General features: G+C 48.3%; 2 pseudogenes; both read left to right on the top strand.

The window, feature by feature from the left end:
- The first annotated feature begins 2,258 nt into the window (after window positions 1-2,258).
- LOC132808546 (zinc finger protein 229-like) lies at window positions 2,259-12,264 on the top strand (annotated as a pseudogene).
- A 2,972-nt stretch (window positions 12,265-15,236) lies between these two features.
- On the top strand, window positions 15,237-18,325 carry LOC132808560 (zinc finger protein 3-like; annotated as a pseudogene).
- Window positions 18,326-21,925: the final 3,600 nt, after the last annotated feature.

Raw genomic sequence — 21,925 nt, 5'->3', positions numbered from 1 at the left:
TATAACTAGAAATAATTATAAATCAAATTTATACAGCCGTAAATAAATACATATTGCATAGTAACACTATGATATATCCCTGTCCAGTATGACTTTTACTGTTCAGTTAAACGAAACTTGAAAGGGTTCAGAAAATGTTTACAAAGATGTTGCCAGGGTTTGAGCTATAGGGAGTGGCTAAATAAGCTGGGGCTGTTTTCCCTGGAGCATCGGAGGCTGATGGGTGACCTTATTGAGGTTTATAAAATGATATGGGGCATGGATAGGGTGAATAGACAAGGTCTTTTCCCAGGGGTGGGAGAATCCAGAACTAGAGGTGAGAGGGGAAAAGACATAAAAAGGACCTAAGGGGCAACTTTGTCAGTCAGAGGGTGGTGCGTGTATGGAATGAGCTGCCAGAGGAAGTGGTGGAGGCTGGGACAATTGCAACATTTAAAAGGCATCTGGATGGGAATATGAATGGGAACGGTTTGGAGGGACGTGCTGGCACATCGGACTAGATCGATTTTGGCTATGTGCTCGGCATGCACCAGTTGCACATAGGGTCTCTTTGTGTGCTATACATCTCTCAATGCTGTCCAGGCGAGTCAGTGATGTTATAACAACAACACTGGACCAGCAATCCAGAGGCCCCAGGCAAATAATCTGGGCTCATGGGTTCAAATACCAGTAAAAACAAACATTGGGGAAATTAAATTTATTTTTTTAAAATCTGAATTGAAAACTAGTCTCAGTCATTGAGAGAATGAAACTTTTCTGAAAATCCATTTGATTCAATAACGCTCTTCAGGGAAGGAAACCCGCTAGCATTAACTTGGTGCTGCCTGCATATGATGGCTCACGTGCTTGACTTTTAAAATGCCCCCTAAAGTCTGGCAATCCTCTTGTCTGAAGGGCAGTTAGGGACGAAAACATTGTTGGCCTTGCCAAAAAAACAGCCCACATTCCATGAAGGAGTTTTTCTCGAATGTGACTTCACATCTGCGAATGGGTCACATCAGAACATCCAGACAAATAAGCACCAAAATGTCTGGTGCTGCAAGAGTACAGCAGGTCAGCCAGCATCTGAGGAGCAGGAGGTTTGACGTTTTGGGCATAACCCCTTGATTCGGAATGTGGGGTGGGCCCAAAGGGACTGAGAGATAAATGGGAGGGAGGTGGGACTGGGGGAAGGGAGCTGAGAATGCTATGGGTAGATGAAAGCGGGGGAAGAAGGTGACAGGTCAGACAGGAGGGTGGAGCAGATAGATGGGAAGGCAGATGGACAGGTGGGACACTTCAAAAGAGCATTCCCAAGTTCGAGGGTTGTATCTGGGATTGGGCTGGGGGGGGAGGAATGAGGAAACTGGTGAAATCAATATTGATCCTGTATGGTTGGAGGGTCCCAATGCAGAGGCATTCTTCCTCCAGGTATCAGGTGGCCTAGGACCCTGCAACCACATGGCATCAACATCGATTTCACCAGTTTCCTCACATTCCCTCCCACCCCCCACCCCAGCTCCAACCCTCCAACTCAGCACCACCCTCTTGAACTGTCCCACCTGTCCATCTTCCTTCCCACCAATCTGCTCCACCCTGTCGCCATCACCTCCCACCCAACCTGCATCTACCTTACCCCAGCCCCACTCCCACCTTCCTATTTATCTCTCAGCACCCTTCCACCCCTCCACCCCCTCCCCTCCGCAATTCCTGATGAAGGACACGAGAGAGACAGAGAGAGAGACACATATACACACACACAGACAGACACAGAGGGACACAGACAGCGATCTAGACCAATGCATCCAGCATATGCACCTTTCCTGAGTTCACCTCCTTTCACTTCACTTCCTACAAACCAACAGTTTAATCCCAAAATGAGAAAAGAAATGGAATAGGAGGGGTGAGAAGAGAGGGTGCTGTACTCACAGAGGTTGGTGCAGTCTGGGGTAACACTCAATCTTCATTCAGAGAGAGAGAGAGCAGCAGGAGCTCATGATCCAACTTCCGCATTCAGACAATGAGGGGATGCTCTGATTGGTAGGAGGTCCAGCCTTCCATCCGGTCCTCCAAGGCACCCCATTGGTCATGCCTCCCCGTTTCGAGGGGAAGGGAGAGAGGTCACGTGGGCGTCACAAAGACCAGCGCGGCGCGTTGGACCAATGGGAAAGGCTGGAACGCCGCACGGGCGGGCGCTCCGTCCAATCAACGCGCGGCCTTTGTGACGACGGCGGTCCGTCGATTCACGTGACCGGTTGCTCCTGCACATGCGCCGTTGCGGTGGGGGGTTAAGGGAAGCTGATGTTATGTTGGTCTGGAGGGTCCCTGTGGCCAGGAAGAGGTGAGTGTGGCTCAGTCAATGAGCATCAGTCAGATCTTGCTGGAGCATGGGGGGGAGGTGGGATATTAGGTACAGCAAGAGTTAAAGAGTGTGTGGGATGGAGATTTACAGCTTTTTTAGGTAATAAGTCCCTTTCTGGACAATACTGGGGGATGGGTGATATCAGAAACAGCAGAGTGAGAATTGAAGAAAAGTGTGTGTGTGTGTGTGTGTGTGTGTGTGAGATTTGCAACACTTTTTAAAGTTAAAATTCACACAACTCTAGGTTATCGGAGAAAATGAGGTCTGCAGATGCTGGAGATCAGAGCTGAAAATGTGTTGCTGGAAAAGCTCAGCAGGTCAGGCAGCATCCAAGGAACAGGAGATTCGACGATTTGGGCCAGAGCCTTTCTTCAGGGCTTATGCCTAAAAAGGTCGAATCTCCTGTTCCTCGGATGCTGCCTGACCTGCTGCGCTTTTCCAGCAACACCCTGCTCACCAGCATCTGCTGTCTTTTTCGCCTGGAGGTTTTACTAGCTACCTGATGAAGGTGCAGAGCTCTGAAAGTTCAAACTTCTAAACAAATCTAATGGACTACAACCTGGTGATGTGTGATTTTTTTTTTTACCTTTGTACACCCCAGCCCAACACTGGCATCTGCATATTGTAACTTGATTGTTTTAGGGAAGTTCTACAGAAACTTGGTGGCACGGTGGCACAGTGGTTAGCACTGCTGCCTCACAGCACCAGGGACCTGGGTTCAATTCCCGCCTCAGGCGACTGACTGTGTGGAGTTTGCACATTCTCCCCGTGTCTGTGTGGGTTTCCTCGGGTGCTCCGGTTTCCTCCCACAGTCCAAAGATGTGCGGGTCAGGTGAATTGGCCATGCTAAATTGCCCGTAGTGTTAGGTAAGGGGTAAATGTAAGGGTATGGGTGGGTTTCGCTTCGGCGGGTCGGTGTGGACTTGTTGGGCCGAAGGGCCTGTTTCCACACTGTAAGTCTAATCTAATCTAGTCTAATCTAGAAACTAGAATGATCTGTTCTGAATTCCTGTCATGTGCAGGCAGCAATGACTTTTGTAATCCCCTTTTCACAGGATATGAGAAGAGCAGCTTTGCAGGTAGAGCTCCCCAACGGAGTACCATGTGAAGGTCTGACAGAGCCCCTTGATTCGTGGGACAGGAGAGACGTCCCTCTTTCAGTCCAGAAGGGGCAAATTCTTTGAACGTTTTTGTCTGCTTCAGTAGGCTCTTAAAGTATCGTCTTTACCTGAACCACAGGGGCACGTGCCTGAGCCAGTTTGCCCACTGTGGGGAAAGGAAGTCTCAGGAGGCATTCCACGCGCCATGGAGAAACCGTGGAAGTGTGGGGATTGCGGGAAAGGATTCCGCTCCCCCTCCAAGCTGGAGATCCACCGCCGTGTCCACACCGGGGAGAGGCCGTTCAGCTGCTCGGTGTGCGGGAAGGGCTTCAGCGACTCGTCCACCCTGCTGACCCACCAGCGGGTCCACACCGGGGAGCAGCCCTTCACCTGCTCGGTGTGCGGGAAGGGCTTCACCCGGCTGTCCATCCTGCTGACCCACCAGCGGCTCCACACCGGGGAGAGGCCGTTCGCCTGCTCCGAGTGCGGGAAGGGCTTCGGCGACTCGTCCACCCTGCTGCGGCACCAGCAGGTCCACACCGGGGAGAGGCCCTTCACCTGCTCCGTCTGCGGCAAGGGCTTCACCCAGTCGTCCACCCTGTTCTCACACCAGCGGGTCCACACCGGGGAGAGGCCGTTCAGCTGCTCCGTCTGCAGCAAGAGCTTTACCCAATCGTCCACCCTGCTGACCCACCAGCGGATCCACACCGGGGAGGGGGCCTTCACCTGCTCCGAGTGCGGGAAGGCCTTCACTAAGTCGGTGAAACTGAAGTCCCACCAGCGGGTCCACACCAGGAAGCGGCCCTTCACCTGCTCCGTCTGCGACAAGGGCTTCGCCCGCTCGTCCGACCTGCTAACCCACCAGCGGGTCCACACCGGGGATAGGCCGTTCAGCTGCTCGGTCTGCGGCAAGAGCTTTACCCGCTCGTCCGACCTGCTAACCCACCAGCGGGTCCACACCGGGGAGAGGCCGTTCAGCTGCTCGGTCTGCGGCAAGAGCTTTTCCCGCTCGTCCAACCTGCTGACCCACGAGCGGCTCCACACCGGGGAGCGGCCCTTCACCTGCTCCATCTGCGGCAAGGGCTTCACCCGCTCGTCGCACCTGCTGCGGCACCAGCGGGTCCACACCGGGGAGCGGCCCTTCACCTGCTCGGTGTGCGGCAAGAGCTTTACCCGCTCGTTCAACCTGCTGGCCCACCAGCGGGTCCACACTGGGGAGCGGCGCTTCACCTGCTCAGTCTGTGGCAAGGGCTTCCCTCACTCGTCCACCCTGCTGCAGCACCGGCAGGTCCACACCGGGGAGCGGCCCTTCACCTGCTCCGTCTGCGGCAAGGGCTTCCCTCACTCGTCCGACCTGCTGCGGCACCAGCAGGTCCACACCGGGGAGAGGCCGTTCACCTGCTCGGTCTGCGGCAAGAGCTTTACCCGCTCGTCCGACCTGCTGGCCCACCAGCGGGTCCACACCGGGGAGAGGCCGTTCAGCTGCTCGGTCTGCGGCAAGAGCTTCACCCGCTCGTTCAACCTGCTGGCCCACCAGCGGGTCCACACTGGGTAGCGGCCCTTCACCTGCCTGGTCTGCGGCAAGGGCTTCCCCCATTCGTCCGGCCTCCAGATCCACCAGTGGGTCCACACGGGGGAGCATCCTTCCGATAGACCAGAAGTGCACATAATACAGAGAAACTTCGATTATCCAGAATTAGATGAACCAGCACGGTGGCTCAGTGGTTAGCGCTGCTACCTCACAGTACCAGGGACCCAGGTTTCATTCCTGCCTCAGGCGACAGACTGTGTGGAGTTTGCACATTCTCCCCGCGTCTGCGTGGGTTTCCTCCTAGTGCTCCGGTTCCGTCCCACAGTCCAAAGATGTGCAGGTCAGGGTGAATTGGCCATGCTAAATTGCCCGTCGTGTTAGGTATATTAGTCAGAGGGAAATGGGTCTGGGTGGGTTACTCTTCGGAGGCTCAGTGTGGACTGGTTGGGCCTGTTTCCACACTGTAAGGGATCTAATCGTCAAGCGACTGAAATACACCCTGCATGTGTCCTTTGGATAATCGAGGTTCCTGTGTATTCCAAAAGTGGCCTAACCAACGTCCTGTCCAGACCCCAACCCCTATACTCAGTGCTGTGACCAATAAAGTGATCTGCAGAATCTGCGGGACTTGCTTAATCCTGGAAGGTAAATCACGTGTTTCTCCTTCTCTTGCAGGTGGATCCAAGATTTCACTCTCTGTCCCATTGAGTCTCCAGTCAGGTCCTTCAGCTCAACTGGTCTCTCTCAGTATTTCTGACCCATGTGAGCCTCTACGCACCTCCCCTTCACTTGCTCACACTTGATTTCCCTTACAGCAGCATTCCCTTCAGTTCCTTTCTCCCTGACGTCTGTATCCAGCTTCTCCTTAAATGCCATCCACCTCGACCTGCTACTGTGGGGGTCATTCCCGCTGCAGACAGAGGTCTCTCCTTTGTAACCTCTTCAAAAGATTAACCGCTGACTTCCCCCTTCAGTCTTTTCTATTTCTGGGTCTCCCCGCTGTTGCGAAACTTGGAATGGTTCAGAAAAGATTGACAAGGATGTTGCCAGGGTTGGAGGATCTGAGCTACAGGGAGAGGCTGAACAGGCTGGGGCTGTTTTCCCTGGAGCGTCGGAGGCTGAGGGATGACCTTATAGAGGTTTACAAAATTATGACCGGCATGGATAGGATAAATAGGCAAAGTCTTTTCCCTGGGGTTGGGGAATCCAGAACTAGAGGGCATAGGTTTAGGGTGAGAGGGGAAGATATAAAAGAGACCTACAGGGCAACTTTTTCATACAGAAGGTGGTGTGTGTACGGAATGAGCTGCCAGAGGATGTGGTGGAGGCTGGTACAATTACAACATTTAAGAGGCATTTGGATGGGTATATGAATAGGAAGGGTTTGGAGGGATATGAGCCGGGTGCTGGCAGGTGGGACTAGTTTGGGTTGGGATATTTGGTCGGTATGGACGGGTTAGACCGAAGGGTCTGTTTCCGTGCTGTACATCTCTTGACAAGGCCTTGTCTGAGGGTGAAATGTTGTCATTCCCGTTGATGCGGGTGGTCCCCTGTCTGTTGTCCTTTTTGTTTCCTTTCTCGGAAAGGACCTCGCGGACATGGGCAGCGTTCCCGAGCCCCGCTCCGGAACGGGCTGTTCCGTCCTCTTCCAGGCCCCGGGGTGGGGGGAAGGGGCAGCTTGAGTGCAGTGGGAGAGTGGGCCGTTCACCGGGAGGGTGCCAATGGGACGGGAGAGCGGTACCGGTAATGGGGCGAGGGGGAGATGCCTCAGACCGCCAGAAACACTGGGGCAGCTGCTCGCGTGCTCCTTTTGGATCTCACAGCACAGGGAGGCCATTCATCTGATTACCTCCCCGTCTCTGTCTCTCTGGCTCTGTCTCTGGCTCTCTCTGTCTGTGTCTCTGCGTCTGCCTCTGCGTCTGTCTGTCTCTCTGAGGTGACAGCGGATTCCAGCATATTGCTGCTTGCTGGGTAAACCTGTTTTTCCTCTGTTTTCCCCTCTCTCTCCTGCTCAAACCCCTGAACTTCAGGCCGCCCCTGACCTTGTCACTATCAGTGAATAGGGAACAGCTTTTCTTCCTCCACCTTATCTGAACCTATCACAATCTTCCCCACTTTCACCAGTTGTATCTGTGTGTGACCCTCTCTTTCTGTGTCTCTTTCTCTCCTAAGCCCCCTCCCTCACCACATCCCATTTACCCACCCCTCCTGTCATGCTCCCACTTTCAAACGGTCTCGTTGTGTTTTCACTGCCTCTTCCCCATCGTTTCCGTCAAGCACCTCATCTCACGCTTAGAACCCCTGCAGTGTAGGAGCAGGCCCTTCAGCCCATCCAACCCACACCAACCCTCCCTCACCCAGACCTCTGCCCGTAACCCTGCAATTCCCATTGACTAACCCACCTAGCCTACACATCCCTGGGCACTATGGGTAATTTAGCACGGCCAATGCCCCCTAACCTGCACAGCCCTAGGCACTATGGGTAATTTAGCACGGCCAATGCCCCCTAACCTGCACAGCCCTAGGCACTATGGGTAATTTAGCACGGCCAATGCCCCCTAACCTGCACAGCCCTAGGCACTATGGGTAATTTAGCACGGCCAATGCCCCCTAACCTGCACATCCCAAACACTATGTAATTTAGCACGGCCAGGCCACCCAAACCTGCACATCCCTGGATAGTATAGGACAATTTAGCCTGGCCAATCCTACACTAAGGGTGGATTGGCCATGCTAAATTACCCATAGTACCCAGGGATGTGTAGGTTAGGGTCGATTGGCCATGCTAAATTACCCAATCCTACACATCCCTGGGTACTGTTAGGATAAAATAGGTCAAGGGAGGGTGGAGCTATAGCTGCTGTTTGGGGAATTGAAACTGTAGCTGTAGCTGCTACTTGGGAAATCGAAACTGTTGCTTACGTGGCCAGCTCAGCTGCCAACGCCCAAATGAGCTCAATAACAGGAAACGCCTAGCAAACGCGAAATGTCCTAATAAGGCAATGCTTAGTAGCTCCGCGAAGCTCTGCTTAGCAAAGAGTATATCAGGAGCAGATTTGGGAGGGGAAGGCAGAACGCGCCTTCTCCAGTGAATGCATGGTGATTCACTGTATCAGCTACGATTCTGCAATAAAGCCTGCTTGTGCCAAACAATTGAGCATCTGTTGTCTCTCCTCCTAAAACGAACATGCAAGGACAAATTCCATCCTAACATTTGGTGACTCCCAACGCGGGGAGGAAAGAGATAACAGTTGGCAGACCGGTTAGCAGACAACCTTCGGCGCCGAATCTTATTAAGGTATGGAAGTGCCTGTTACATCTAAAACTTCCAGTAGTTAATTTTTGAGTTAGTTCTTGTCTGCTTTCTGATCCTCACCAACCCAAATTGATTTAACCGGGCCACAGAGGCACAGAATCTTGGCTGGTAAGTCATTTTTTTTTAATCTAAAGTAGTGTAAAACTTGGAAGTAATGAGAGCCTTTGACATTAAAATTCTCCACGTATTTTTAAAATTCTCCTGCGTGGAGGGGTGGGGGTATCACGTGGAACTTGGAATTAATAAACGCGGGAGACGCGTGGAACTCGGTGGTAACGAGGATCCCGTAGCACAGACCTTAAAATTCCTAGAAGTGAGGGGCATTGGGTAAGGAGAGAGACAGAGGACAGAGACAGACAGAAACAGAGATACAGAGAGACCGACACAGGAAGAGAGTGAGAGAGAGAGAGAAAAAGAGAGAAAGAGGGAGATAGATAAAGAGAGACAGAAGGTAATAAAGACAAAGGGGAGAGAAACAGAGAAAAGGGAAGAGAAAGCAAGAGAGAAGGATAGAGAAAAAGGATTGCGAGAAATAAGGGTTAGGGGTAAGGAGACTCGCAGCAGCCAGCGAAGAGAGAGAGAGCGAGCCGATCTGTCCCAGCAGCCTGAGGAGAGAGAGAGTGAGTGAGTGAAAAGAGCTGTACAACTGACAGAAAGTTTAACCCTTTGTGATTTGGTTTGAATGCACATTTTTTTGTTGGTGATTGAATGTGTAAGTTTTATTCCCTGGAGCTTGAGTTCCAGGACTGTTTTAAATGTGATTTTTATGGAAACTTAACATGATTTTTTTTTAAGGTTGATGACTTCTGTTCTTTTAAAAGTCATGACTGCCTTACTATCCGATTCTAACTAATCTCTTTTATCTTTTCATAAAAGCAATGTATGGAGGACAGTTGAAGTTTCAGTTCAACAGGAGGTTGTCGTAAAAACGAAAACTTCCATGGTTATTATCTGTGACCTTGGATTCGGCCATTGTTCATGCATTAGAAGTTTTTTTTTAACTTGAATTGGCAAATTCTTGTAAGACAGCTCTGATTATTTTACGACCTATAGTATTGTAATTGAGTAATGATTGGTCAGGAGTACTTAAGAAAACTAATTTTGGATCTAAATTAGGGGACTAAAACTGGGTGATTACAGTGGATTTCAAAATTGGGAACTGTATGAATTTTACATTTTAAATATTGAATACTGAATAAATGGACGTAAATATATAAATATGTTTACAAGTTAGGAACAGGCTTTAAAGTTAGTCAAGCATGAATTGATAAATTGGTGTTTGAAGTTATGGGAAGCTAGGAACATTGCAATATTTCTTAAAATAAAGAAAAAGGGAAGAACGTAACGACTTGTCCCCTTCGGGAAGTACCAATAGGGGACAAGGAGATTGGGTTTGTGTGTGTCCCCCTCACCAGTGGGGAGGTCGGAACATCTAAAAGGAAATGACGGTCCTGGTTGAGAATCCGGTAGGATTGTCAGAACAAATTGATCTATTTTTGAGGCCCAGTCTGTATATGTGGGCTGAGTTAATGGCTATTTTGAATATACTATTTACTGGGGAAGAGAGGGGACTTATATGGGGATGCTGGACAGGGAAAGATACAGAAGATAGAAGGGTGGAGTGGGAAAAACCCATTAGATGAATTGTTAGGAGAGGCACAGAAAGTGTTTGTAAAGAGAGAGGACGAGAGACAGAAGCAGAAGGCGAAAATGACGGTCGCTGCGGTTGATGAGGTAATTAGGAGAAGAATGGAACCAAGAGTGAGCAACCGGAGCAGCGGGTGACAGCATGGAGGGCAGAGAGGAAAGGGGATAGGGAGAGACAAGGAGGAGCATTTGGTAGAGGGTTTGAGCGACAGGGGCAGAGATGAAGGTCTCCACAGGCAGGATGCCATTATTGTGGAAGGATAGGGCATTTTAGGCGGGAGTGTCCTGATCTATAAAGGGAAGAAAGAGCCATTCCGCTTATGATTTTGATAACGACGGGGAGGGGGACAACAACTGGCATCATTTCTGAGCAGTCAGGGGTTAACAACCCAGTCATAGATTGGCTGAATAGTACATTCGGTAGATAGGGAACTGTGCTGGGACAGCTGGCCCTTGGTTTATGCATCTCTGTTGCTATCTTTATTACCTGTGGTGGTTGTTGTATACCATGTATCAGGAAGCTTGTGACACGACCGATTGACCGTGCCCTGACGGGAAAGGATGACCCCCACCCGCATACCAGGCAGCGGTGCTGGTGGAGCCTGTGATGGGGGCACCCCAAGGAAAGATTACAGGATCGAAACCAGAGGGAATGGAGGAGCTATGCCTGAGAGAGAAACACGGGACAATATATGATTTTGCTTTATAACTGTGTCACTCATTTCTAATCCTTCTCCTTTAGGGCCTCAGAATGTGAGGGCTGTGGTCCAAGGACCCCCTAGTTGTATATTTTTCCCGTTTAAATTTGCAACAGATAAATTTGTGCTTTTATGCTGCAGTTAGAGATTGTGAATTGCTATATGCCTCAAGACTCAAGAAACTATTGTTCACCCAAGAGATTCCTAGCCATCATCTGGTATTCCTAAATGGCTTCGATTGGTCTCGAAAGCCACTGATCACAGTAATAAGCCAGTTGCCACTGCCCGTGTCCATCCTTAACGTCTGTGAAATGGATGTGGGTTTTTGTTGGTCAGTGAAGAAGACTGGTTAGCCAGTAATGGGTAAGATTCCTCGAGCGAGGAACAACCTAAGACAGGCACAGTCGTGCATTGGCCTTCAGAATAGTGGCCTGTGGTCATGTGGCTTTAGCAGATCCCTGGCCTATGCATCCGTGTCGGGAATCTGATTAAGTTTCTGGCTGGCAAAGCAGCTTGATAGAAGGAAAATCGTGCACTCAGTACATTGTATTCACAGTATTTTGGACAGATGAAAATGCCAGTTTTGTGGCAGCTTCCAGAACCGACTTAACAACAATCCTTTGGGAAGGAAGGAGAGCTCATTGAATCCTATTACAAAAGATTTGACACGATTTCAGTAGTTTAAAATTATTTTAGGATGTCATGATATAATATGACCGATTTTAATGAGTCGTTGTACAATTAGATGTTCTTTGGAAAACAGAATGAAGATTCTGCAGGCATCCTAACTCATCCACTTTGTGTTTTCCCTGGTTCTCTTCCTTTTGTTATCATGCTCAGTTTCACTGTGTTTTTTATCGTTTTGTTAGTTTTGAGATAGCTTTTTTTTAGTTGTTTTCTTTAAAAGAAATAACCTAGAATTGCCTACTAATTGTTAATTTTCGCTTGTTGCTTGTTTTGTAGCGGTATGCTGCTTAGGGACCCCTTCACCCTGAACTAATGTGTCCCTAGAACCGGTCGGCCTGGTTGAGATAACGTGTTCGGAGAAGCCAAAGGGACGTTTGGGGGGCGTCCACCGACACACCCGGCCCCGGTTGCCGTGCGACATTGCGTTTGTAGCGGTATGGGTTGATGTGGCCTCAGTAGAGGCCAAGGGAGGGAATGTTGGGATGTATATCTAATAGGCCTAGGGAGGGTAGAGTTGTAGTTACTGCTTGGGGAATCGGGGGGCGCTGCGGAGCGGTTGTTTGGACTGCTGACCGAAACTGCCTGTGCAGCTGGACTGCTGTTTACGAGACTGAAACTGTCTCGTAGACAGCTACCAAGGTCAGGCAGCACAATGGCAGGCTCTTCTCAGCGTAGCTGCCAAGGCCATAACAGGTGGCTGAGCTGTTGTTTACCAGACTGGAACCGTCTCGTGGATATTTGCCAAGGCCGAATGAGCTCTGTCACAGGAGACGCTTTGTGTGCGAGAGATCACGTGTGCGAGTAGTTACGTAGCTTAGCAAAAAATATATCAAGTGTGGATTTCTGGGGGAAAAACAGAATGTGCACCTTCTCCAGTGAAAGCATGTATTTCACTGTAATCAGCTACGATTCTGCGAAATAAACAACCTGCTTGTGCCAACTAATTGAGAGTCTGTGGTCTCTCCTCTAAATGAACACGCAAGGACAAATTTCTGTCCTAACAATATGAACAGGGCTGTATGTCAAAGGACAGCATTATTTCATCCTCTTCTACCTTTGGTGTTTGGTGTTCAGGAATTCTTGGGTGGAGTGAATGGAGTGGCGTGAATCTTCTACTCAATTTTTTAGTCTTCACTGGAGTCCTTTGACTAGTCTGTATAGTGGTGTTCCAGGTAGTGAGACTGTGGGCCTGAGGGGAGCTCCTGGTTTGAAGAGGAGAACAACAAAGTGCCATTCCTAGATGTCACAGTAGAGCGAACAGTTAAGGGGAACTTCAAACTAGCGTCTACAGGAAACAATACACACAGATCAAATACTTAACTACAGAAGCAATCATCCCAACACCCACAAACGAAGCTGCATCAGGAGATTAATTCAACAAGGCACCACACATTGCAGCACAGAGGAACTGCGATGGGCAGAAGAGAAATACGTATACGTACTCAAGAAGAACGGGTAACAATAAACCCAGTGCGCCATTTTCTCATTGACGCTTCCAAGCTGACCCTCAAATTTGGTTTGTCCCTGCATTCTTTCCTGGTTGTCTTTTTGTGGGTTTTGAAAACTTTCCCAATCCTCTGACTGAGGATAAGAGTTGGGAAGTTATTTTTAGATTAGACTTAGACTTACAGTGTGGAAACAGGCCCTTCGGCCCAACAAGTCCACACCGACCCGCCGAAGCGCAACCCACCCATACATTTACCCCTTACCTAACACTACGGGCAATTTAGCTTGTCCAATTCACCTGACCCGCACATCTTTGGACTGTGGGAGGAAACCGGAGCACCCGGAGGAAACCCACGCAGACACGGGGAGAATGTGCAAACTCCACACAGTCAGTCGCCTGAGTCGGGAATTGAACCCGGGTCTACAGGCGCTGTGAGGCAGCAGTGCTAACCACTGTGCCACCGTGCTGCCCACTATGTTGTGGCTGATAGGACATTGGGTAGACCACTTGGAATATTGTGTGTAATTCTGGTCTCGCTCCTATCAGAATGATGTTGTGAAACTTCAAAGGGTTCAGAACACATTTAAAACGATGTTGTCAGGGTTTGAGGTGAATGGGCTGGGCTGTATTTCCTTGTGCACCAGAGGCTGAGGGGTGACTGAGAGTCATTAATAAAATCATGAGAGGCATGGATAGGGTAAATAGACAAGGACATTTCCCTGGGTGAGAGAGTCCAGAACCAAAGGGCAAAAGGTTTAGAGTGGAGGAGGGCAAGATTTGAAAGGGTCTTAAGGAGTAACCTTTTCATGCAGAGAGTGGTGTGTGGAAGGAATGAGCTGCCAGAGGAAGTGGTGGATGTTGATACAGCTATGACATTTAAAAGGCATCTGGATAGGTATATGAATAGGAAAGGTTTAGAGGGATACGGGTAAGTGCTGGCAAATGGGACTAGATTAGGCCAGGATATCTGGATGGCCCGAAGGGGCTGTTCTGTGCTGTAAATCTGACTCTGGCTTGCCACGAACATTTGCCATGTCCGTATGTTTAGTTTCCCTCGGGTTGTCTGTGTCAATGTCTTGATGTCTCATTCCACCCACCACATACCACCACCCCCCACCACCCACCACAGGGACGATAACCAATTCATGTCTGTTTTTCTTTTTATCAAGAAGCTGTATTGCAGGTTCAACCTGAATTTACACTTCTTTTGCTTCCCAAAATCAGATTGCTCACTCTCAACAATATCCTGAAAGATATTAACTTTCACGTGGTGTTATCCAAAATTCTCGGATGTCAGTCCTGACGTTTTTGCTTTTTCTGTCCCTGTAAGATCCTGAATCAGCAACTTCAGGAGAATTAATTTGAGCGGAGTGAGAATGGAGTAGGAGGAGAGAGAGTGGGATGCTTTCAATTTTGTGGAACAGCAAAAGAAAAAAATGTTCTGCAGAAAGTGGAGGAGCTTGTTCTGAATTTCTACCCTGGCCTGAGCGTGATGACTTTTGTAATCTCTTTTTCCAGAGTATTTGAAGATCTGAAGACTGAAGTTTAAAAATCAACAGATGAAGGGCCTATGCCTGAATTGTCGATTCTCCTGCTGTTTGGATGCTGCCTGACCTGCTGTGCTGTTCCAGCACCGCACTTTTCAACTCCTCTCCAGCGTCTGCAGTCCCCACTTTCACATCAATGTCTGACAGTCACTCAATCCATCGGGACCTCCACGATTTTCAACTATGATTCTGTGAGAAGGAGCAAAACATTTTGGTTCCTGTTTCAGACCATTTTCAGCATCAGCGGGACTGAATGAGAGTCTGTACTGTTACAGCACACTGTGTGTAAAGCCTGAAACAGTTATACAGCCAGGAAAGAGGAATTTACTGTGGGCAGGGGCCGTACACGGGTCTGTAGCTGCGGCCATGGTGAAACCAGAGGAATCCCACACTGTGGAGAAACCGTGGAAGTGTTGCGACTGCGGGACAGGCTTCCATGCCCCATCTGTCCTGGAGATTCATCGGCGAAGTCACACCGGGGAGAGGCCATTCTCCTGCCCCGAGTGCGGGAAAGGCTTTACCTGCTCCTCCCACCTGCTGGACCACGGCCGAGTCCACACTGGGGAGAAGCCATTCTCCTGCCCTGAGTGTGGGAAGGGCTTCACCTACTCCTCCCACCTGGTGGCCCACCAGCGCGTCCACGCTGGGGAAAGGCCCTTCCCCTGCTCGGAGTGTGGGAAGGCCTTCAGCAAATCCTCGGACCTGCTGAAGCACCAATGGGTCCACAGAGGGGAGAGGCCATTCAGCTGCCCTGAGTGCGGGAAGACCTTCAGTGATTCCTCTACCCTGCTGAGGCACCAGTGGGTCCACATCGGGAAAAGGCCGTTCTTGTGCCCTGAGTGCAGGACGGGCTTCACCCGCTCTTCCGACCCATCTGCGGGTCCACACGGGTGAGAAGCCCTTTAGCTGCTCTGAGTGCAGGATGGCCTTCAGTAGGTCTTCCCACCTGCTGAGGCACCAGCGAGTCCACACTGGGGAGAGGCCGTACTCCTGCCTTCAGTGTGGAAAGTGCTTTACCCAGCCCTCCAACCTGCTGACCCACCAGCGGATCCACACCCGCGAGAGACCGTTCTCCTGCCCCGAGTGCGGGAAGGGTTTTGCTGTTTCCTCTAACCTCGTGGCCCACCGGCAGGTCTACACAGGGGCGAGGCCATTCAGCTGCCCCGAGTGCGGGAAGGCCTTCAGCAATTCCTCTGCCCTGCTTAGGCACCAGCGCATTCACACCGGAGAGAAGCCGTTCTCCTGCCCAGAGTGCGGGAAGGGCTTTACCCGCTCCTCCACACTACTGACCCACCAGCGGGTCCACACAGGGGAGAGGCCATTCAGCTGTCCCGAGTGCAGGAAGGCCTTCAGCGATTCCTCCGCTCTGCTGAAGCACCAGTGAGTCCACACCGGGGAGAGGCCCTTCAGCTGCCCTGAGTGCGGGAAGAGGTTTACGTTTTCCCGCAACTTGCGGAAGCACCAGTGGGGGCACCAGCGCTCACAACAAGCGGATTCCTCCACTGACACTGCTGTGAGTCCCCCCCAGGACAGATTCTCCTGACAGTGGGTGCAGTGGGAGAGTTGGTGCACTGTATTTGTTTTCGGTTGGACTGCAACCCCATGGTGACTCAGGGGTGGCATGGTGACTCAGTGATTAGCACTGCTGCCTCATGGCACCAGGAACCAAGGATCAATTCCACCCTTGGGGCAACTGTCTGTGTGGAGTTTGTGGAGGGTAGGAGAATGGATGAGATAAGAAACCGCTGCCTTTCTTGAGACAAGTCTCCCGGAGAGAACTTGCTGACTGATTGTCTGATCTACTGATCCTCACAGTGCCTCATTGCCCTCAGTTAACTGGAGGAGGTCCACACAGATGTACCGAAGCCCCTCTTTGGACTGTGGAAGGAAACCTGTGCAGACAGGGAAAACATGCAAACTCCACACAGACAGTTACCTGAGGCTGGAATTGAACTTGGGTCCCTTATGCTGTGAGGTAGCAATGCATAGCAGTGTGCTATCCCAATATGTGATAAAATTTGAATAAACCTACTAAGTTATAAATGTGTTCATAACAAGAACTTAGTGTAAATGTTTGGAAGCAAAAGTCCATCGGAATTGTCTTTGGGACGGATCCAAAACTTACTTCATTCATGATTGAAAATACTTTGATCTCTGGAACTGTCTGCCAGAGAGTGTGTTGGAGTCAGATTCAATTACGGTATTCAAAATAGAGGTGGATCATTAAACTGAAAAGGAAAGCAATTGCAGTGTTCAGTGAAGAATAGTACAAGGTACTGTAGTGGACGTCAGAGGATGAGTTTCCTGTTCACTTGCTCCTGTTACCATTTCAGGTTGCTGACTTTTCGTCAGCATCCTGCACATGTTGGGATTTTTTTCTCCTTTCTAGTATCTACTTGAGTGACTCAATGACAAATCTAATTTATGAATTGTTCCTATGATATCGACAGTGCTATATAAATTGTGGGTCACAACATGTCCAAGTGAGGAAAAACAAACTGTTCATCTTAAATATTTATTTTTAAACAATGGAAATAAAATTCATGTTTGGAAAACACACAACTTGCTGTGTAGTAAGATCATCATAAATAGGAATGGGAGTAAATAATTGACCATTGAGCTGCTCTGTCTTTCATTTATCTAAATTCTCTTCCCTGCACTTGTTTTTTCATGACTTCATCTGCTGAAGTGACTACACTCCAAAAGCTTGTGATTTCAACATAGAACTAGGAGCAAGAGTCGGCCTTCTGGCCCTTCGAGTCTGCTTCACCACTCAATAAAATCATGAATCATCTTTTCGTGGAGTATACTCCACTGACCTGCGTTTTCACCTGATCCCTTAATTCTTTTACGTTTTTGAAAAAAATATCTACTGCTTCTAGTGATTGCTGAAGTAATGTCAAATACTTCCCTGGGCAAGGAATTCCATATATTAACAACCCTCTGGGTGAAGAAGTTTCTTTTCAGTTCAGTTTTAAACCTGCTTCCTCTAATCTTGAGGCCACGCGGTCTTATCATAGTCTCACCTTCCAGTGCAACATCCTATTTGTATTTCTTTCAGAATTTAATATATTTCTGTAAGATCTTCCAAACAAACCTGCTGGACTAGAACCTGGTGTCATGTGACTTATGACTAAAAAATGTGTTACCACGCATCCTCATAGCAGTGGGATTTCAGGGCTCGAAGATTGGGACACTACCACTGCATCATAAAATAAAACCCTCTGCAGCAAATAGGTCCTCTTTTATTGAATGAATGGGGAGAGGTTTCTTCTCAACATGGGATACAAATATTATACCCTCAGAGCCCATTACACTAAATTGAGTCCTCTTCGGTTGAATGAATGGATGTGGAGGTGCCATAGTTCAAATCGTTAAAAATCACATCTTGCCCCTGAATATGTGACACTACCGCTATAGCCCCAGAGCCCGTTGCAGTAAATTGGGTCAGCTGCTGTTGAATGAATGAAAAGGGCGGATACACTGAGCCGCTTGTGACATTCCCCACCAATCCCAAAGCTTGTGGTCAGTACCGACCAATCGGAGAGAGAGATTGCAGAGGGTGGGACAACACGAGACGCAAACGCGGCCGCTATTGGTCAGATGGAGTAACGTGCGCTCTGATTGGAGGAGGCGCGGATGACGCGCGTCACTGAAGGAGACGGAAAGGAGAAGAGAAACAAAGATGGCGGCGCGAGGCTGCGGTTTCTGACGGAGGGAGGGGGGCAGACAGGCATCGTTTACCTCAGAAAATACCTTTAAAATACATTTCACATTAAAGTCGGAACTTTTCAAACAAGAGGTGACGGTTATCGGGTGAACGGGAAAACAAATTAAAACTGTCGGCGGTGGAGGAGAGAGAGCCGGCGCCCGCGGCTTCTTCGGCGGCGGCCGGAGCCCAGGAGCTCAACAACCCCCCGGAGCTGGAGGAAGGTCCGAGCTCCAAGAAGCGGGGGGTCCGGCTGGAGGCTGGATTTACTCAAGGCTTGTATCTATTAACTTATTTAAATGGTACCTACTGTATGGGGGTATGGTTTACATTAAAACCGGAGGATCATGTCAGAGTGTTTGTTTATATTGAGCAGTTGTAGTTGGTAAAATACACTCCCTGGAGGAACACCTTCTATGATGCTGCATTTCTTACCTTCTGCCCTTCCCCCATTTGTTATCTCTCATCTCAATTTTACATTCTTTTGATCAAATTTTATTTCACATTAATCAGACTTTCTATCCACTGTGTGCTATTAATTTGTTTGTTGTATTATTGTAAGACAAAATTAATGATATTTCATTTCTGATGTCAGAGTTTGACATTGACTGTGCAGGTGTGAATACCAGTAAGTTGTGGAAATAAATCAACAACTTGTGCTTTTTAACAAAAAGAGCTGTTCACTGCTATCAATGGCATTCTCTCATCTGAGGGTGATGATTCAAGTCTGACCAACAAACTGTTTCATGCAGTTACCCAATTTAATGAAACTTTTTCAGAAAATAACTCTGGCAGATTAAGATTTATACAACTTATTTCTAAGATTCATTTATGTGCCCAGTTCTCTACTTGGTCTCCTCTACATTGTGGAGAATGGAGGCCAACTTGCAGAACATTTTAGAGACCAGCTCTGGGATGCTGAAACTAAATGACTCCACTGTTCTGTGGCCAATCACTTTAACTCTCTCTCCTCCACCACCAAACTCTAACCACCTGACGCCTGGCAGAAGAACACCTCATCTTCTGCCTCTTAAATACAGCTGCTGTTTCTCTACTTATCTGGATGTTTGTAGTTTCCTTAATTAGATATTGATTCATGGGGCTTGGTGGTGATAGGGAATCTGTCCATGACTGAGAACAATGTCACAGGCACAAAGCATTAGACATTTTAAAAATACTTTTATTGCAACCTTTTTCAAAATTATAAAGCTATAAAATAGGAAAATAACATTCTAACAACAATAACAACAGTAAACCAACTACTATACTACTCCACAAAACATATCAAAATTATACTCACTACAGATCAATAAATAATATGCTCAGTGTAATAAGACCTTAGCTTTCAATCTTCAAGAACATCAATTATTACCCGAACACTTGTTTGAAATTCTTCCTGTCAGGGCATAGAGTTCAGTATACCAAACCGACACGGCTACACAAAGGCCTTAATTAAAATGGCAGACAAATCTGCTTCCAGGTAATTCAAAAAGGACTGCCATGTCTTTTAAAAATTCTGTTTTTTGGTGCACCATATTTGTGAGAATGTCCAAAGCAATGTGTTCCATAATTAACTTGTGCCACCCTGACAGACACCAGGGGAGGGGGTTTCGCAGACACCCAGCACATCAGAATATTCTTCCTTGCACAAAAGTGAGGATATTAAAAACTTTCACCCATGCACATCTCGGGAAGATAGGTTTGTCAACCCCAGGAGGAGAGAGACCAAGTCAACCTTACCTCTGGTCCCCAAGATCCTCTCTAGTACTCCTGCCATAGCTCTCCAATACATAAGAGGCTTGTGGCAGGACCATGCTAAAATTACTGGACCTTACACCATTGGTGAGAATCGCTGATAAAGGACCACTGTAAAGGACTGTTACCCATCTAGAAAAATTTCACCTCGACTAAACCACTCCAGGGTATTAAAAAAAAGGAAATGGCCACTCCACCCAGTCAAATCCCTTCTCTACATCCAAGGAAACCAACAACCCTTGAAATGATTGCTGTTGACACACTTGAATCATTTTAAGCAAGCTCCTGGGTTGGATTGGACATGATAAATTACCAAAAGTGTCCAGGTATGTGCGGATTAGGGGGATTGGCTATACCAAATTGTCCCACAGTGTAGAGGGATGTGTAGGATGGATTTGCCATGGAAAATGCATGGAGGAGGGTGGGGGTGTGGGATGCTCTTCGGAGTGTCAGCATGGACTAAATGGGCCAAATGGTCTGCTCCCACACTGTACGGATTCTATGACACCACCAAAGGAGCATTTTATCTGCATCTACCCTGTCAAGCCCCTTTCTGAATTTTGCTGGTTTCAAGAAGATCACTTCTGGTTCTTTGTGTCATAGAGTCATACAGCACAGAAACAGACCCTTCAGTCCAACTCATCCACATTGATGAGAATTCCCAAACTAAATTGCCTCCTTTTGGCCCATATCTACTTAAACCTTTTCATTAATGTACCTATCCAAATGTCTTTTACGTGCAGTAACTGTACCTGCACCTACTACTTCCTTTGGAAGCTCATTCACTCACAAACCATCCTCTCTAAAAAGGTTGCACTCGGGTTCCTTTTAAATCTCTCTTCTCTCACCTTAAAAAAAAATACACCCCCTAGTTTTGATCACTCCCACGCTAAGAAAGAGATCTTTGCAATTCACCTTACCTACACCCCTTTTGAATTTATAAATCTATATAAGCTCAACCCTCGACTCCTTTGCTCCAGTTAAAAAACAAAATCCCAGCCTCTCCTTATAACTCAACCCCTCCAGCCTTGGCAACATTCTGGTAAATCTTTTCCAAATCCTCTCCAATAGTATCCTTCCTATGACGGGGTGACCAAGACTTTAGTCAATACTCTAAAAGCAACATCCTGGATAACTTCATGACTTCCTAACTCCGTTACTCAATGATGTGAACAATGAAAGCAAATGTGCTAAGCGCCTTCTTAACCACCCTGTCTACCAGTGATGTAACTTTCAAAGAACTACGTACTGACCCCCCCCCAGGTCTCTCTGTTCTACAACAAGACCCAGGGCCCCATTACTTGTACAAGTTTTGTTGGTTTTACCAAGATGTAACCCCTTGCTTTTATCCATACCCCTCTCAGACACACACATTCACCCCCTCCCTGACACCCTCACCCTCTCACAGGCTTATACTTCCATCACACACTCACTTTACCACACATGCACATACACAAATATGCACTCTTATGTGCACGCACGCACGCATACACACACACACACACACACATATATACACAAGTCTATGGGGTGAATTTGCATTTAGAGTCAGAGTCATAGAGATGTACAGCATGGAAACAGACCCTTCGGTCCAACTTGTCCATGCCAACTAGATATCCTAATCTAATCTGGTCCCATTTGCCAGCACTTGGCCCATATCCCTCTAAACCGTTCCTATTCATAAACCCATCCAGATGCCTTTTAAATGGTGTAATTATACCAGCCTCAACCACTTCCTCCAGCAGCTCATTCCATACACACACCACCCTGTGTGAAAAACGTTGCTCCTTAGGTCCGTTTTATATTTTTCCCCTCTCATCATACACCTATGCCCTATAGTTCTGGACTCCCCCACTCCAAGGAAGATACTTTGTCTATTTACCCTATCAATGCCCTCATAATTTTATAAACCTCAATAAGGTCACCTCTCAGCCTCTGACCCTCCAAGGAAAACAGTCCCAGCCTATTCAGCCTCTCCCAATAGCTCAACCCCTGCAACTCTGGCAACATCCTTGAAAGGGTTCAGAAAAGATTTACAAGTTTCACAACATCCTTGGGATAGGAAGGAGACCAGAATTGCATGCAATATTTCAACAGTGGCCTAAGCAATGCTCAATGCTCTGACCAAAAAAAGGAAAGCATACCAA

The sequence above is a fragment of the Hemiscyllium ocellatum genome, assembly GCF_020745735.1.
Source record: "Hemiscyllium ocellatum isolate sHemOce1 chromosome 27 unlocalized genomic scaffold, sHemOce1.pat.X.cur. SUPER_27_unloc_7, whole genome shotgun sequence".
Taxonomy (NCBI): Eukaryota; Metazoa; Chordata; class Chondrichthyes; order Orectolobiformes; family Hemiscylliidae; genus Hemiscyllium; species Hemiscyllium ocellatum.
The sequence above is the reverse complement of the archived record's forward strand: the minus strand, read 5'-3'. Positions and strand labels throughout refer to the sequence as shown.